At 44.4% G+C, this 18,409-nt stretch overlaps 10 non-coding genes across 10 annotated transcripts; all 10 read right to left on the minus strand.

The window, feature by feature from the left end:
- Window positions 1-1,396: 1,396 nt before the first annotated feature.
- Window positions 1,397-1,478, minus strand: trnas-aga (transfer RNA serine (anticodon AGA)). The gene has a single exon. It is a non-coding gene; the product is annotated as a tRNA-Ser (tRNA).
- A 1,407-nt stretch (window positions 1,479-2,885) lies between these two features.
- Window positions 2,886-2,958, minus strand: trnar-ucg (transfer RNA arginine (anticodon UCG)). The gene has a single exon. It is a non-coding gene; the product is annotated as a tRNA-Arg (tRNA).
- Window positions 2,959-5,085: 2,127 nt separating this feature from the next.
- Window positions 5,086-5,167, minus strand: trnas-aga (transfer RNA serine (anticodon AGA)). The gene has a single exon. It is a non-coding gene; the product is annotated as a tRNA-Ser (tRNA).
- Window positions 5,168-6,574: 1,407 nt separating this feature from the next.
- trnag-ucc (transfer RNA glycine (anticodon UCC)) lies at window positions 6,575-6,647 on the minus strand. Its single transcript has one exon. It is a non-coding gene; the product is annotated as a tRNA-Gly (tRNA).
- Window positions 6,648-8,774: 2,127 nt separating this feature from the next.
- Window positions 8,775-8,856, minus strand: trnas-aga (transfer RNA serine (anticodon AGA)). The gene has a single exon. It is a non-coding gene; the product is annotated as a tRNA-Ser (tRNA).
- Window positions 8,857-10,263: 1,407 nt separating this feature from the next.
- On the minus strand, window positions 10,264-10,336 carry trnar-ucg (transfer RNA arginine (anticodon UCG)). The gene has a single exon. It is a non-coding gene; the product is annotated as a tRNA-Arg (tRNA).
- Window positions 10,337-12,463: 2,127 nt separating this feature from the next.
- trnas-aga (transfer RNA serine (anticodon AGA)) lies at window positions 12,464-12,545 on the minus strand. Its single transcript has one exon. It is a non-coding gene; the product is annotated as a tRNA-Ser (tRNA).
- A 1,407-nt stretch (window positions 12,546-13,952) lies between these two features.
- trnar-ucg (transfer RNA arginine (anticodon UCG)) lies at window positions 13,953-14,025 on the minus strand. Its single transcript has one exon. It is a non-coding gene; the product is annotated as a tRNA-Arg (tRNA).
- Window positions 14,026-16,152: 2,127 nt separating this feature from the next.
- Window positions 16,153-16,234, minus strand: trnas-aga (transfer RNA serine (anticodon AGA)). The gene has a single exon. It is a non-coding gene; the product is annotated as a tRNA-Ser (tRNA).
- Window positions 16,235-17,625: 1,391 nt separating this feature from the next.
- On the minus strand, window positions 17,626-17,698 carry trnar-ucg (transfer RNA arginine (anticodon UCG)). Its single transcript has one exon. It is a non-coding gene; the product is annotated as a tRNA-Arg (tRNA).
- Between the last annotated feature and the right edge of the window lie 711 nt (window positions 17,699-18,409).

Here is an 18,409-nt window from a genome sequence, read left to right on the forward strand (position 1 = left end):
ATTCCTGACATACCTATGGAAAGCCTTAGCGTTAACCCTGATCCTATCTGCCAACAGCTTCTCATGTCTCCTCCTGGCTCTTCCCAGCTCTCTTTTTAGGTCTTTCCTGAGATCGTTGGAAACCTCGAGCGCTCTAACTGAGTTTTCACGTTTTGTCCTAACATAAGACTTCTTGTTCTTCTTGACCAGGGATTCCACCTTCCTTAGTAAACCACGGCTCACGCGTTCTATATCTTCCTCCCTGCCTGACAGGTACATACTTATCGAGGACACACAGGAGCTTTTCCTTGACTAAGCTTCACATTTTTAATGTGCTCACCCCCTACAGTTTCCTACCCAACTCTGCGCTTCCTAAATCTTACCTCATTGCATCGTGATTTCCCTTCCACCAGCTGAAACTCTTGCTCCGTGGAGTACACCTATCCCTTTCCATCACGAAAGTAAACCTGAGAGAATTGTGATCGCTGTCTCCACAGTGCTCACCTACTTCCAAATCTAAAACCTGGCCAGGCTCGTTACCCAGTACTAAATCGAAAGTGGCTTCTTCCCTTGAAGGCATGTCTACATACTGTGTCAGGAATCCCTCCCGCACACACTGGACAAAAACTGACCCATCTATCGTACTCGTACTGTCGTGATCTCAGTCAATATTTGGATATTGTCTTGAGTGTTCCAGAGTTTTTCATTGTCCCACCGTCCAGATGAAGTTTGTATTGCTCACGTACGGGAGCGAGAATTCTTTCAATGTCTCAGATCAATTCCTGTGCCGAGAACATCAGAGTCAATGTCCCTTCCTCTACTCGGACTGACAATTTACACTTCTTCAATCTCCTGTGATTCCATTTCCCAAAGAGTTTCTCAAGATTTCCAAAGCTGGAGCCTAAATTATATGGTTTGCTTCCTAAACATTTTTCCAACTGCCAACTGACAATATGTTCAGAGTATCTCTTCACAATCCTCTGGCTTTTCCATGTCCAGGGATGAGAAGTCCCATTTGGTGGAGAGAGTTCCTAGGCTGGTGAGTTTCACTTTGGAACAAAGATGGTTAAGTGGCAATTTCCTCCGGTTGTTTGTAATGATGGGAGACGGAGCGGTGGGGAATGAGCACTCTGACGAGCAAGAGGAAGTGTTGCCAATGACCAGAGTCAGAGAACAGAGGACAAGGGATTAAAGGAATCTAATGAAAAGCAGCACTTCTGCTCAGGGCGTTCAATAACAACTGCAGAAACCCGATGTGTCGAGCAGTGTATCTGGAAAGAGAAACAGAGATAATGTTTTAAATGTGGAGCATTTCTGATGAAGAACTCGAGTTTCTCAAGTCTCATCAAATTACAGGCCTGGTTTGCAAAACAGGCTTTCGGAACTTTGAATTGTTCCAGCAGCAAAGCACGGATAACGTAGTCAGCAGGATTCGAACCTACGTGGGGAAACCCCAATGGATTTCTAATCCATCGCCTTAACCACTCGGCCATGACTACAGACGGCACCGCACCCTGAGCACTGACCAAATCAGTCGTGATCTCATTGAAAGCTGCCGCTGACTTGAGTGAAATGTTTCCATCTCCATTCATACCTTTGCTGTCATTTGTAAGGTGCGAGACACCAATGTCAAAGAAGAAAAGCACAAAGTTAGGAAAAGATATTTGCAGCAAAATTGAGTCAAAATTATTTATTGAAAGGAAAATCACACTTGGCAATTTGCTCGATCTCTTTGCGAACATGACCAGCAGAGGTAATCAAGGGAGCTATTGATCTGAGTATTCTTGGACATGAAACAAACAAAGGTTAGTGACATATTCATTTCTTTATTTAGCGAACGAAATGGTCTTTCCTGATGGTTACAATGAAAGAGATGGTTCCCAATAAAAGACAGAGATCAAGTCGCTTGTAGATATACTTCAATGTGATACGATTCACTTTCAGCCCCTAATTACCCCAGAGATGGAGGGGGTGAGTTACTTTTCTTCACTCTTCAATTCCACAGCATGGAGGTACAGATATGAAACCGCCAGAGATGGAGTTCTTGAATTGGGAACCAGCGACACTGAAGGAACTCGGCAGGAGTGAGGACTGCAGATGCTGGAAACCTGATTTTAGATCAGAAAATGCTGGAAAAGCACAGCAGCATCCGAGGAGCAGGAAAGTCGATGTTTCTGTTGCCAGTCTTTCTGCGTTCCGCAAACAATTTTCGTTTTAGGCTCAGATTTCCAGCAACTGCAGCTATTTGTATTATGTTAACATTCATAATGTTTTGGACAAAACCAATGAGCTGCTAGCATCGGAAAATCGGCAGAAGTACTGGTACACCGATATGTTAGCTGAACAATACAACCATTCCATGAGCGGGAATACGATCCGGGCCACGGTGCTGAGAGTACCGAATCTTCACAAGTAAATAACAAGACAAGGCGATAGATACTATCGTATTTAGTGTAAATAAAACACCCTTTATGAACATTTTCGTTGCAGATTATTTTCAACTTGTCTTCGTAGATTTACAAAGTGGGAAAAGGCCATTCCGCCTGATCAGAGAGCCATCTATTCCAGTCGCAGTTTCCAACTTTGGCCCAAAGTGTCGTGTGTTCTAATGTTCCCAGGGCAAATGTCAATGACTTTATCCTGTGTTCTTAAATGGTACAGATGTATGACACTTCCACAACGACTTGTCACTCTTTTGAGGAACTCATGCTCATTTTCACCCACAAAGGGAGACACACAGAAAGGCACCCCCAAACCGACAGAGGTCTCCGTTGTGTTGAGCTGGAATTTGAAATGGACAATAAGACAAATGCAAGTTTTAAATGCGGAAGCACAGAAGCGACATCCCAACAGGGCTTTGCAGGGGAGCGCCAACGAGGGGCACGGTTAAAGTGAGACATTCCCCACGAGCCAGGTAGGACTCGAACCTACAATCTTCTGATCCGAAGTCAGACGCGTTATCCATTACGCTACTGGCCCAATAGACACGTGCAGGTACGGCAGAATGTCGATATGTAATGCCATGGACTTTCACGGAATCAGAATTAAAAAGGTGAACAAGCAGCGAAGATAATCACCAACACTGCTTCACTTCGAAGTTTCCAATTTGTGAAGCAGTGCCTTTCACTGGCAAAGGAGAAACATTTGTCCAGAGCTGCCTGCTTCAGGGTCGCCTCCTTCTCTGCTGGAAGTGCCCATCGTTTTATTCACATTCACGACGCGATTTCATGATCTACTCCAGTGAAAACGTGTCATGGTGTCGTCTAAGCAAGACCCTGCCGAAACTCAGCGAGAGACATCTGCTCATTTCGAGCTCAGGATGTGGAATTAGACGAGCTGCGTGACACCTTTTATTGGCGCCGCCACTTCACTGCAAATTAGCGGCTCAAAACGAGCCGTTGTTAGCATCAGCTTGATTTGTACCTTCCTGCAGTGCATTTGCTAAACAACATCAGATAGATCCCATCCGGCCCAGCTGACTTATCTATTTTCACACTCTGCAGTATTTCTAATATCTCTTCCTTGTGAACCTCAATCTCTTCTAGTCTAGACGCAAGTATCTCTGTATCTTCCTCGCCAACATTTTCATTATCTATAGCGAACTCTGTCGAAAAATATTTATTTAGTGCTTCCTCTATCTCCACTGACTCCACACACGACTTCCCACTATTATCCTTGATTGTCCCAAATTTAACTCTCGTCATTCTTTTATTCCTGACATACCTATGGAAAGCCTTAGCGTTAACCCTGATCCTATCTGCCAACAGCTTCTCATGTCTACTCCTGGCTCTTCCCAGCTCTCTTTTTAGGTCTTTCCTGAGATCGTTGGAAACCTCGAGCGCTCTAACTGAGTTTTCACGTTTTGTCCTAGCATAAGACTTCTTGTTCTTCTTGACCAGGGATTCCACCTTCCTTAGTAAACCACGGCTCACGCGTTCTATATCTTCCTCCCTGCCTGACAGGTACATACTTATCGAGGACACACAGGAGCTTTTCCTTGACTAAGCTTCACATTTTTAATGTGCTCACCCCCTACAGTTTCCTACCCAACTCTGCGCTTCCTAAATCTTACCTCATTGCATCGTGATTTCCCTTCCACCAGCTGAAACTCTTGCTCCGTGGAGTACACCTATCCCTTTCCATCACGAAAGTAAACCTGAGAGAATTGTGATCGCTGTCTCCACAGTGCTCACCTACTTCCAAATCTAAAACCTGGCCAGGCTCGTTACCCAGTACTAAATCGAAAGTGGCTTCTTCCCTTGAAGGCATGTCTACATACTGTGTCAGGAATCCCTCCCGCACACACTGGACAAAAACTGACCCATCTATCGTACTCGTACTGTCGTGATCTCAGTCAATATTTGGATATTGTCTTGAGTGTTCCAGAGTTTTTCATTGTCCCACCGTCCAGATGAAGTTTGTATTGCTCACGTACGGGAGCGAGAATTCTTTCAATGTCTCAGATCAATTCCTGTGCCGAGAACATCAGAGTCAATGTCCCTTCCTCTACTCGGACTGCTAATTTACACTTCTTCAATCTCCTGTGATTCCATTTCCCAAAGAGTTTCTCAAGATTTCCAAAGCTGGAGCCTAAATTATATGGTTTGCTTCCTAAACATTTTTCCAACTGCCAACTGACAATATGTTCAGAGTATCTCTTCACAATCCTCTGGCTTTTCCATGTCCAGGGATGAGAAGTCCCATTTGGTGGAGAGAGTTCCTAGGCTGGTGAGTTTCACTTTGGAACAAAGATGGTTAAGTGGCAATTTCCTGCGGTTGTTTGTAATGATGGGAGACGGAGCGGTGGGGAATGAGCACTCTGACGAGCAAGAGGAAGTGTTGCCAATGACCAGAGTCAGAGAACAGAGGACAAGGGATTAAAGGAATCTAATGAAAAGCAGCACTTCTGCTCAGGGCGTTCAATAACAACTGCAGAAACCCGATGTGTCGAGCAGTGTATCTGGAAAGAGAAACAGAGATAATGTTTTAAATGTGGAGCATTTCTGATGAAGAACTCGAGTTTCTCAAGTCTCATCAAATTACAGGCCTGGTTTGCAAAACAGGCTTTCGGAACTTTGAATTGTTCCAGCAGCAAAGCACGGATAACGTAGTCAGCAGGATTCGAACCTACGTGGGGAAACCCCAATGGATTTCTAATCCATCGCCTTAACCACTCGGCCATGACTACAGACGGCACCGCACCCTGAGCACTGACCAAATCAGTCGTGATCTCATTGAAAGCTGCCGCTGACTTGAGTGAAATGTTTCCATCTCCATTCATACCTTTGCTGTCATTTGTAAGGTGCGAGACACCAATGTCAAAGAAGAAAAGCACAAAGTTAGGAAAAGATATTTGCAGCAAAATTGAGTCAAAATTATTTATTGAAAGGAAAATCACACTTGGCAATTTGCTCGATCTCTTTGCGAACATGACCAGCAGAGGTAATCAAGGGAGCTATTGATCTGAGTATTCTTGGACATGAAACAAACAAAGGTTAGTGACATATTCATTTCTTTATTTAGCGAACGAAATGGTCTTTCCTGATGGTTACAATGAAAGAGATGGTTCCCAATAAAAGACAGAGATCAAGTCGCTTGTAGATATACTTCAATGTGATACGATTCACTTTCAGCCCCTAATTACCCCAGAGATGGAGGGGGTGAGTTACTTTTCTTCACTCTTCAATTCCACAGCATGGAGGTACAGATATGAAACCGCCAGAGATGGAGTTCTTGAATTGGGAACCAGCGACACTGAAGGAACTCGGCAGGAGTGAGGACTGCAGATGCTGGAAACCTGATTTTAGATCAGAAAATGCTGGAAAAGCACAGCAGCATCCGAGGAGCAGGAAAGTCGATGTTTCTGTTGCCAGTCTTTCTGCGTTCCGCAAACAATTTTCGTTTTAGGCTCAGATTTCCAGCAACTGCAGCTATTTGTATTATGTTAACATTCATAATGTTTTGGACAAAACCAATGAGCTGCTAGCATCGGAAAATCGGCAGAAGTACTGGTACACCGATATGTTAGCTGAACAATACAACCATTCCATGAGCGGGAATACGATCCGGGCCACGGTGCTGAGAGTACCGAATCTTCACAAGTAAATAACAAGACAAGGCGATAGATACTATCGTATTTAGTGTAAATAAAACACCCTTTATGAACATTTTCGTTGCAGATTATTTTCAACTTGTCTTCGTAGATTTACAAAGTGGGAAAAGGCCATTCCGCCTGATCAGAGAGCCATCTATTCCAGTCGCAGTTTCCAACTTTGGCCTAAAGTGTCGTGTGTTCTAATGTTCCCAGGGCAAATGTCAATGACTTTATCCTGTGTTCTTAAATGGTACAGATGTATGACACTTCCACAACGACTTGTCACTCTTTTGAGGAACTCATGCTCATTTTCACCCACAAAGGGAGACACACAGAAAGGCACCCCCAAACCGACAGAGGTCTCCGTTGTGTTGAGCTGGAATTTGAAATGGACAATAAGACAAATGCAAGTTTTAAATGCGGAAGCACAGAAGCGACATCCCAACAGGGCTTTGCAGGGGAGCGCCAACGAGGGGCACGGTTAAAGTGAGACATTCCCCACGAGCCAGGTAGGACTCGAACCTACAATCTTCTGATCGGAAGTCAGACACGTTATCCATTACGCTACTGGCCCAATAGACACGTGCAGGTACGGCAGAATGTCGATATGTAATGCCATGGACTTTCACGGAATCAGAATTAAAAAGGTGAACAAGCAGCGAAGATAATCACCAACACTGCTTCACTTCGAAGCTTCCAATTTGTGAAGCAGTGCCTTTCACTGGCAAAGGAGAAACATTTGTCCAGAGCTGCCTGCTTCAGGGTCGCCTCCTTCTCTGCTGGAAGTGCCCATCGTTTTATTCACATTCACGACGCGATTTCATGATCTACTCCAGTGAAAACGTGTCATGGTGTCGTCTAAGCAAGACCCTGCCGAAACTCAGCGAGAGACATCTGCTCATTTCGAGCTCAGGATGTGGAATTAGACGAGCTGCGTGACACCTTTTATTGGCGCCGCCACTTCACTGCAAATTAGCGGCTCAAAACGAGCCGTTGTTAGCATCAGCTTGATTTGTACCTTCCTGCAGTGCATTTGCTAAACAACATCAGATAGATCCCATCCGGCCCAGCTGACTTATCTATTTTCACACTCTGCAGTATTTCTAATATCTCTTCCTTGTGAACCTCAATCTCTTCTAGTCTAGACGCAAGTATCTCTGTATCTTCCTCGCCAACATTTTCATTATCTATAGCGAACTCTGTCGAAAAATATTTATTTAGTGCTTCCTCTATCTCCACTGACTCCACACACGACTTCCCACTATTATCCTTGATTGTCCCAAATTTAACTCTCGTCATTCTTTTATTCCTGACATACCTATGGAAAGCCTTAGCGTTAACCCTGATCCTATCTGCCAACAGCTTCTCATGTCTCCTCCTGGCTCTTCCCAGCTCTCTTTTTAGGTCTTTCCTGAGATCGTTGGAAACCTCGAGCGCTCTAACTGAGTTTTCACGTTTTGTCCTAACATAAGACTTCTTGTTCTTCTTGACCAGGGATTCCACCTTCCTTAGTAAACCACGGCTCACGCGTTCTATATCTTCCTCCCTGCCTGACAGGTACATACTTATCGAGGACACACAGGAGCTTTTCCTTGACTAAGCTTCACATTTTTAATGTGCTCACCCCCTACAGTTTCCTACCCAACTCTGCGCTTCCTAAATCTTACCTCATTGCATCGTGATTTCCCTTCCACCAGCTGAAACTCTTGCTCCGTGGAGTACACCTATCCCTTTCCATCACGAAAGTAAACCTGAGAGAATTGTGATCGCTGTCTCCACAGTGCTCACCTACTTCCAAATCTAAAACCTGGCCAGGCTCGTTACCCAGTACTAAATCGAAAGTGGCTTCTTCCCTTGAAGCCATGTCTACATACTGTGTCAGGAATCCCTCCCGCACACACTGGACAAAAACTGACCCATCTATCGTACTCGTACTGTCGTGATCTCAGTCAATATTTGGATATTGTCTTGAGTGTTCCAGAGTTTTTCATTGTCCCACCGTCCAGATGAAGTTTGTATTGCTCACGTACGGGAGCGAGAATTCTTTCAATGTCTCAGATCAATTCCTGTGCCGAGAACATCAGAGTCAATGTCCCTTCCTCTACTCGGACTGACAATTTACACTTCTTCAATCTCCTGTGATTCCATTTCCCAAAGAGTTTCTCAAGATTTCCAAAGCTGGAGCCTAAATTATATGGTTTGCTTCCTAAACATTTTTCCAACTGCCAACTGACAATATGTTCAGAGTATCTCTTCACAATCCTCTGGCTTTTCCATGTCCAGGGATGAGAAGTCCCATTTGGTGGAGAGAGTTCCTAGGCTGGTGAGTTTCACTTTGGAACAAAGATGGTTAAGTGGCAATTTCCTGCGGTTGTTTGTAATGATGGGAGACGGAGCGGTGGGGAATGAGCACTCTGACGAGCAAGAGGAAGTGTTGCCAATGACCAGAGTCAGAGAACAGAGGACAAGGGATTAAAGGAATCTAATGAAAAGCAGCACTTCTGCTCAGGGCGTTCAATAACAACTGCAGAAACCCGATGTGTCGAGCAGTGTATCTGGAAAGAGAAACAGAGATAATGTTTTAAATGTGGAGCATTTCTGATGAAGAACTCGAGTTTCTCAAGTCTCATCAAATTACAGGCCTGGTTTGCAAAACAGGCTTTCGGAACTTTGAATTGTTCCAGCAGCAAAGCACGGATAACGTAGTCAGCAGGATTTGAACCTACGTGGGGAAACCCCAATGGATTTCTAATCCATCGCCTTAACCACTCGGCCATGACTACAGACGGCACCGCACCCTGAGCACTGACCAAATCAGTCGTGATCTCATTGAAAGCTGCCGCTGACTTGAGTGAAATGTTTCCATCTCCATTCATACCTTTGCTGTCATTTGTAAGGTGCGAGACACCAATGTCAAAGAAGAAAAGCACAAAGTTAGGAAAAGATATTTGCAGCAAAATTGAGTCAAAATTATTTATTGAAAGGAAAATCACACTTGGCAATTTGCTCGATCTCTTTGGGAACATGACCAGCAGAGGTAATCAAGGGAGCTATTGATCTGAGTATTCTTGGACATGAAACAAACAAAGGTTAGTGACATATTCATTTCTTTATTTAGCGAACGAAATGGTCTTTCCTGATGGTTACAATGAAAGAGATGGTTCCCAATAAAAGACAGAGATCAAGTCGCTTGTAGATATACTTCAATGTGATACGATTCACTTTCAGCCCCTAATTACCCCAGAGATGGAGGGGGTGAGTTACTTTTCTTCACTCTTCAATTCCACAGCATGGAGGTACAGATATGAAACCGCCAGAGATGGAGTTCTTGAATTGGGAACCAGCGACACTGAAGGAACTCGGCAGGAGTGAGGACTGCAGATGCTGGAAACCTGATTTTAGATCAGAAAATGCTGGAAAAGCACAGCAGCATCCGAGGAGCAGGAAAGTCGATGTTTCTGTTGCCAGTCTTTCTGCGTTCCGCAAACAATTTTCGTTTTAGGCTCAGATTTCCAGCAACTGCAGCTATTTGTATTATGTTAACATTCATAATGTTTTGGACAAAACCAATGAGCTGCTAGCATCGGAAAATCGGCAGAAGTACTGGTACACCGATATGTTAGCTGAACAATACAACCATTCCATGAGCGGGAATACGATCCGGGCCACGGTGCTGAGAGTACCGAATCTTCACAAGTAAATAACAAGACAAGGCGATAGATACTATCGTATTTAGTGTAAATAAAACACCCTTTATGAACATTTTCGTTGCAGATTATTTTCAACTTGTCTTCGTAGATTTACAAAGTGGGAAAAGGCCATTCCGCCTGATCAGAGAGCCATCTATTCCAGTCGCAGTTTCCAACTTTGGCCCAAAGTGTCGTGTGTTCTAATGTTCCCAGGGCAAATGTCAATGACTTTATCCTGTGTTCTTAAATGGTACAGATGTATGACACTTCCACAACGACTTGTCACTCTTTTGAGGAACTCATGCTCATTTTCACCCACAAAGGGAGACACACAGAAAGGCACCCCCAAACCGACAGAGGTCTCCGTTGTGTTGAGCTGGAATTTGAAATGGACAATAAGACAAATGCAAGTTTTAAATGCGGAAGCACAGAAGCGACATCCCAACAGGGCTTTGCAGGGGAGCGCCAACGAGGGGCACGGTTAAAGTGAGACATTCCCCACGAGCCAGGTAGGACTCGAACCTACAATCTTCTGATCCGAAGTCAGACGCGTTATCCATTACGCTACTGGCCCAATAGACACGTGCAGGTACGGCAGAATGTCGATATGTAATGCCATGGACTTTCACGGAATCAGAATTAAAAAGGTGAACAAGCAGCGAAGATAATCACCAACACTGCTTCACTTCGAAGCTTCCAATTTGTGAAGCAGTGCCTTTCACTGGCAAAGGAGAAACATTTGTCCAGAGCTGCCTGCTTCAGGGTCGCCTCCTTCTCTGCTGGAAGTGCCCATCGTTTTATTCACATTCACGACGCGATTTCATGATCTACTCCAGTGAAAACGTGTCATGGTGTCGTCTAAGCAAGACCCTGCCGAAACTCAGCGAGAGACATCTGCTCATTTCGAGCTCAGGATGTGGAATTAGACGAGCTGCGTGACACCTTTTATTGGCGCCGCCACTTCACTGCAAATTAGCGGCTCAAAACGAGCCGTTGTTAGCATCAGCTTGATTTGTACCTTCCTGCAGTGCATTTGCTAAACAACATCAGATAGATCCCATCCGGCCCAGCTGACTTATCTATTTTCACACTCTGCAGTATTTCTAATATCTCTTCCTTGTGAACCTCAATCTCTTCTAGTCTAGACGCAAGTATCTCTGTATCTTCCTCGCCAACATTTTCATTATCTATAGCGAACTCTGTCGAAAAATATTTATTTAGTGCTTCCTCTATCTCCACTGACTCCACACACGACTTCCCACTATTATCCTTGATTGTCCCAAATTTAACTCTCGTCATTCTTTTATTCCTGACATACCTATGGAAAGCCTTAGCGTTAACCCTGATCCTATCTGCCAACAGCTTCTCATGTCTCCTCCTGGCTCTTCCCAGCTCTCTTTTTAGGTCTTTCCTGAGATCGTTGGAAACCTCGAGCGCTCTAACTGAGTTTTCACGTTTTGTCCTAACATAAGACTTCTTGTTCTTCTTGACCAGGGATTCCACCTTCCTTAGTAAACCACGGCTCACGCGTTCTATATCTTCCTCCCTGCCTGACAGGTACATACTTATCGAGGACACACAGGAGCTTTTCCTTGAATAAGCTTCACATTTTTAATGTGCTCACCCCCTACAGTTTCCTACCCAACTCTGCGCTTCCTAAATCTTACCTCATTGCATCGTGATTTCCCTTCCACCAGCTGAAACTCTTGCTCCGTGGAGTACACCTATCCCTTTCCATCACGAAAGTAAACCTGAGAGAATTGTGATCGCTGTCTCCACAGTGCTCACCTACTTCCAAATCTAAAACCTGGCCAGGCTCGTTACCCAGTACTAAATCGAAAGTGGCTTCTTCCCTTGAAGCCATGTCTACATACTGTGTCAGGAATCCCTCCCGCACACACTGGACAAAAACTGACCCATCTATCGTACTCGTACTGTCGTGATCTCAGTCAATATTTGGATATTGTCTTGAGTGTTCCAGAGTTTTTCATTGTCCCACCGTCCAGATGAAGTTTGTATTGCTCACGTACGGGAGCGAGAATTCTTTCAATGTCTCAGATCAATTCCTGTGCCGAGAATATCAGAGTCAATGTCCCTTCCTCTACTCGGACTGACAATTTACACTTCTTCAATCTCCTGTGATTCCATTTCCCAAAGAGTTTCTCAAGATTTCCAAAGCTGGAGCCTAAATTATATGGTTTGCTTCCTAAACATTTTTCCAACTGCCAACTGACAATATGTTCAGAGTATCTCTTCACAATCCTCTGGCTTTTCCATGTCCAGGGATGAGAAGTCCCATTTGGTGGAGAGAGTTCCTAGGCTGGTGAGTTTCACTTTGGAACAAAGATGGTTAAGTGGCAATTTCCTGCGGTTGTTTGTAATGATGGGAGACGGAGCGGTGGGGAATGAGCACTCTGACGAGCAAGAGGAAGTGTTGCCAATGACCAGAGTCAGAGAACAGAGGACAAGGGATTAAAGGAATCTAATGAAAAGCAGCACTTCTGCTCAGGGCGTTCAATAACAACTGCAGAAACCCGATGTGTCGAGCAGTGTATCTGGAAAGAGAAACAGAGATAATGTTTTAAATGTGGAGCATTTCTGATGAAGAACTCGAGTTTCTCAAGTCTCATCAAATTACAGGCCTGGTTTGCAAAACAGGCTTTCGGAACTTTGAATTGTTCCAGCAGCAAAGCACGGATAACGTAGTCAGCAGGATTTGAACCTACGTGGGGAAACCCCAATGGATTTCTAATCCATCGCCTTAACCACTCGGCCATGACTACAGACGGCACCGCACCCTGAGCACTGACCAAATCAGTCGTGATCTCATTGAAAGCTGCCGCTGACTTGAGTGAAATGTTTCCATCTCCATTCATACCTTTGCTGTCATTTGTAAGGTGCGAGACACCAATGTCAAAGAAGAAAAGCACAAAGTTAGGAAAAGATATTTGCAGCAAAATTGAGTCAAAATTATTTATTGAAAGGAAAATCACACTTGGCAATTTGCTCGATCTCTTTGGGAACATGACCAGCAGAGGTAATCAAGGGAGCTATTGATCTGAGTATTCTTGGACATGAAACAAACAAAGGTTAGTGACATATTCATTTCTTTATTTAGCGAACGAAATGGTCTTTCCTGATGGTTACAATGAAAGAGATGGTTCCCAATAAAAGACAGAGATCAAGTCGCTTGTAGATATACTTCAATGTGATACGATTCACTTTCAGCCCCTAATTACCCCAGAGATGGAGGGGGTGAGTTACTTTTCTTCACTCTTCAATTCCACAGCATGGATGTACAGATATGAAACCGCCAGAGATGGAGTTCTTGAATTGGGAACCAGCGACACTGAAGGAACTCGGCAGGAGTGAGGACTGCAGATGCTGGAAACCTGATTTTAGATCAGAAAATGCTGGAAAAGCACAGCAGCATCCGAGGAGCAGGAAAGTCGATGTTTCTGTTGCCAGTCTTTCTGCGTTCCGCAAACAATTTTCGTTTTAGGCTCAGATTTCCAGCAACTGCAGCTATTTGTATTATGTTAACATTCATAATGTTTTGGACAAAACCAATGAGCTGCTAGCATCGGAAAATCGGCAGAAGTACTGGTACACCGATATGTTAGCTGAACAATACAACCATTCCATGAGCGGGAATACGATCCGGGCCACGGTGCTGAGAGTACCGAATCTTCACAAGTAAATAACAAGACAAGGCGATAGATACTATCGTATTTAGTGTAAATAAAACACCCTTTATGAACATTTTCGTTGCAGATTATTTTCAACTTGTCTTCGTAGATTTACAAAGCGGGAAAAGGCCATTCCGCCTGATCAGAGAGCCATCTATTCCAGTCGCAGTTTCCAACTTTGGCCCAAAGTGTCGTGTGTTCTAATGTTCCCAGGGCAAATGTCAATGACTTTATCCTGTGTTCTTAAATGGTACAGATGTATGACACTTCCACAACGACTTGTCACTCTTTTGAGGAACTCATGCTCATTTTCACCCACAAAGGGAGACACACAGAAAGGCACCCCCAAACCGACAGAGGTCTCCGTTGTGTTGAGCTGGAATTTGAAATGGACAATAAGACAAATGCAAGTTTTAAATGCGGAAGCACAGAAGCGACATCCCAACAGGGCTTTGCAGGGGAGCGCCAACGAGGGGCACGGTTAAAGTGAGACATTCCCCACGAGCCAGGTAGGACTCGAACCTATAATCTTCTGATCCGAAGTCAGACGCGTTATCCATTACGCTACTGGCCCAATAGACACGTGCAGGTACGGCAGAATGTCGATATGTAATGCCATGGACTTTCACGGAATCAGAATTAAAAAGGTGAACAAGCAGCGAAGATAATCACCAACACTGCTTCACTTCGAAGTTTCCAATTTGTGAAGCAGTGCCTTTCACTGGCAAAGGAGAAACATTTGTCCAGAGCTGCCTGCTTCAGGGTCGCCTCCTTCTCTGCTGGAAGTGCCCATCGTTTTATTCACATTCACGACGCGATTTCATGATCTACTCCAGTGAAAACGTGTCATGGTGTCGTCTAAGCAAGACCCTGCCGAAACTCAGCGAGAGACATCTGCTCATTTCGAGCTCAGGATGTGGAATTAGACGAGCTGCGTGACACCTTTTATTGGCGCCGCCACTTCACTGCAAATTAGCGGCTCAAAACGAGCCGTTGTTAGCATCAGCTTGATTTGTACCTTCCTGCAGTGCATTTGCTAAACAACATCAGATAGATCCCATCCGGCCCAGCTGACTTATCTATTTTCACACTCTGCAGTATTTCTAATATCTCTTCCTTGTGAACCTCAATCTCTTCTAGTCTAGACGCAAGTATCTCTGTATCTTCCTCGCCAACATTTTCATTATCTATAGCGAACTCTGTCGAAAAATATTTATTTAGTGCTTCCTCTATCTCCACTGACTCCACACACGACTTCCCACTATTATCCTTGATTGTCCCAAATTTAACTCTCGTCATTCTTTTATTCCTGACATACCTATGGAAAGCCTTAGCGTTAACCCTGATCCTATCTGCCAACAGCTTCTCATGTCTCCTCCTGGCTCTTCCCAGCTCTCTTTTTAGGTCTTTCCTGAGATCGTTGGAAACCTCGAGCGCTCTAACTGAGTTTTCACGTTTTGTCCTAACATAAGACTTCTTGTTCTTCTTGACCAGGGATTCCACCTTCCTTAGTAAACCACGGCTCACGCGTTCTATATCTTCCTCCCTGCCTGACAGGTACATACTTATCGAGGACACACAGGAGCTTTTCCTTGACTAAGCTTCACATTTTTAATGTGCTCACCCCCTACAGTTTCCTACCCAACACTGCGCTTCCTAAATCTTACCTCATTGCATCGTGATTTCCCTTCCACCAGCTGAAACTCTTGCTCCGTGGAGTACACCTATCCCTTTCCATCACGAAAGTAAACCTGAGAGAATTGTGATCGCTGTCTCCACAGTGCTCACCTACTTCCAAATCTAAAACCTGGCCAGGCTCGTTACCCAGTACTAAATCGAAAGTGGCTTCTTCCCTTGAAGGCATGTCTACATACTGTGTCAGGAATCCCTCCCGCACACACTGGACAAAAACTGACCCATCTATCGTACTCGTACTGTCGTGATCTCAGTCAATATTTGGATATTGTCTTGAGTGTTCCAGAGTTTTTCATTGTCCCACCGTCCAGATGAAGTTTGTATTGCTCACGTACGGGAGCGATAATTCTTTCAATGTCTCAGATCAATTCCTGTGCCGAGAACATCAGAGTCAATGTCCCTTCCTCTACTCGGACTGACAACTTACACTTCTTCAATCTCCTGTGATTCCATTTCCCAAAGAGTTTCTCAAGATTTCCAAAGCTGGAGCCTAAATTATATGGTTTGCTTCCTAAACATTTTTCCAACTGCCAACTGACAATATGTTCACAGTATCTCTTCACAATCCTCTGGCTTTTCCATGTCCAGGGATGAGAAGTCCCATTTGGTGGAGAGAGTTCCTAGGCTGGTGAGTTTCACTTTGGAACAAAGATGGTTAAGTGGCAATTTCCTGCGGTTGTTTGTAATGATGGGAGACGGAGCGGTGGGGAATGAGCACTCTGACGAGCAAGAGGAAGTGTTGCCAATGACCAGAGTCAGAGAACAGAGGACAAGGGATTAAAGGAATCTAATGAAAAGCAGCACTTCTGCTCAGGGCGTTCAATAACAACTGCAGAAACCCGATGTGTCGAGCAGTGTATCTGGAAAGAGAAACAGAGATAATGTTTTAAATGTGGAGCATTTCTGATGAAGAACTCGAGTTTCTCAAGTCTAATCAAATTACAGGCCTGATTTGCAAAACGGGCTTTCTGAACTTTGAATTGTTCCAGCAGCAAAGCACGGAAAACGAAGTCAGCAGGATTCGAATCTACGTGGGGCGACCCCAATGGATTTCTAATCCATCGCCTTAACCACTCGGCCATGACTACAGACGGCCCTGTGTCCTGAGCACTGACCAAATCAGCCGTGATCTCATTGAAAGCTGCCGCTGACTTGAGTGAAATGTTTCCATCTCCATTCATACCTTTGCTGTCATTTGTAAGGTGCGAGACACCAATGTCAAAGAAGAAAAGCACAAAGTTAGGAAAAGATATTTGCAGCAAAATTGAGTCAAAATTATTTATTGAAAGGAAAATCACACTTGGCAATTTGCTCGATCTCTTTGTGAACATGACCAGCAGAGGTAATCAAGGGAGCTATTGATCTGAGTATTCTTGGACATGAAACAAACAAAGGTTAGTGACATATTCATTTCTTTATTTAGCGAACGAAATGGTCTTTCCTGATGGTTACAATGAAAGAGATGGTTCCCAATAAAAGACAGAGATTAAGTCGCTTGTAGATATACTTCAATGTGATACGATTCACTTTCAGCCCCTAATTACCCCAGAGATGGAGGGGGTGAGTTACTTTTCTTCACTCTTCAATTCCACAGCATGGAGGTACAGATATGAAACCGCCAGAGATGGAGTTCTTGAATTGGGAACCAGCGACACTGAAGGAACTCGGCAGGAGTGAGGACTGCAGATGCTGGAAACCTGATTTTAGATCAGAAAATGCTGGAAAAGCACAGCAGCATCCGAGGAGCAGGAAAGTCGATGTTTCTGTTGCCAGTCTTTCTGCGTTCCGCAAACAATTTTCGTTTTAGGCTCAGATTTCCAGCAACTGCAGCTATTTGTATTATGTTAACATTCATAATGTTTTGGACAAAACCAATGAGCTGCTAGCATCGGAAAATCGGCAGAAGTACTGGTACACCGATATGTTAGCTGAACAATACAACCATTCCATGAGCGGGAATACGATCCGGGCCACGGTGCTGAGAGTACCGAATCTTCACAAGTAAATAACAAGACAAGGCGATAGATACTATCGTATTTAGTGTAAATAAAACACCCTTTATGAACATTTTCGTTGCAGATTATTTTCAACTTGTCTTCGTAGATTTACAAAGTGGGAAAAGGCCATTCCGCCTGATCAGAGAGCCATCTATTCCAGTCGCAGTTTCCAACTTTGGCCCAAAGTGTCGTGTGTTCTAATGTTCCCAGGGCAAATGTCAATGACTTTATCCTGTGTTCTTAAATGGCACAGATGTATGACACTTCCACAACGACTTGTCACTCTTTTGAGGAACTCATGCTCATTTTCACCCACAAAGGCACCCCCAAACCGACAGAGGTCTCCGTTGTGGTGAGCTGGAATTTGAAATGGACAATAAGACAAATGCAAGTTTTAAATGCGGAAGCACAGAAGCGACGTCCAGGCAGGGCTTTGCAGGGGAGCGTCAACGAGGGGCACGGTTAAAGTGAGACATTCCCCACGAGCCAGGTAGGACTCGAACCTACAATCTTCTGATCCGAAGTCAGACGCGTTATCCATTACGCTACTGGCCCAATAGACGCGCACAGCCACGGCAGAATGTCGATATGTAATGCCATGGACTTTCACGGAATCAGAATTAAAAAGGTGAACAAGCAGCGAAGATAATCACCAACACTGCTTCACTTCGAAGTTTCCAATTTGTGAAGCAGTGCCTTTCACTGGCAAAGGAGAAACATTTGTCCAGAGCTGCCTGCTTCAGGGTCGCCTCCTTCTCTGCTGGAAGTGCCCATCGTTTTATTCACATTCACGACGCGATTTCATGATCTACTCCAGTGAAAACGTGTCATGGTGTCGTCTAAGCAAGACCCTGGCGAAACTCAGCGAGAGACATCTGCTCATTTCGAGCTCAGGATGTGGAATTAGACGAGCTGCGTGACACCTTTTATTGGCGCCGCCACTTCACTGCAAATTAGCGGCTCAAAACGAGCCGTTGTTAGCATCAGCTTGATTTGTACCTTCCTGCAGTGCATTTGCTAAACAACATCAGATAGATCCCATCCGGCCCAGCTGACTTATCTATTTTCACACTCTGCAGTATTTCTAATATCTCTTCCTTGTGAACCTCAATCTCTTCTAGTCTAGACGCAAGTATCTCTGTATCTTCCTCGCCAACATTTTCATTATCTATAGCGAACTCTGTCGAAAAATTTTTATTTAGTGCTTCCTCTATCTCCACTGACTCCACACACGACTTCCCACTATTATCCTTGATTGTCCCAAAT

This window comes from Chiloscyllium punctatum, chromosome 13, assembly GCF_047496795.1.
Source record: "Chiloscyllium punctatum isolate Juve2018m chromosome 13, sChiPun1.3, whole genome shotgun sequence".
Classification (NCBI taxonomy): domain Eukaryota; kingdom Metazoa; phylum Chordata; class Chondrichthyes; order Orectolobiformes; family Hemiscylliidae; genus Chiloscyllium; species Chiloscyllium punctatum.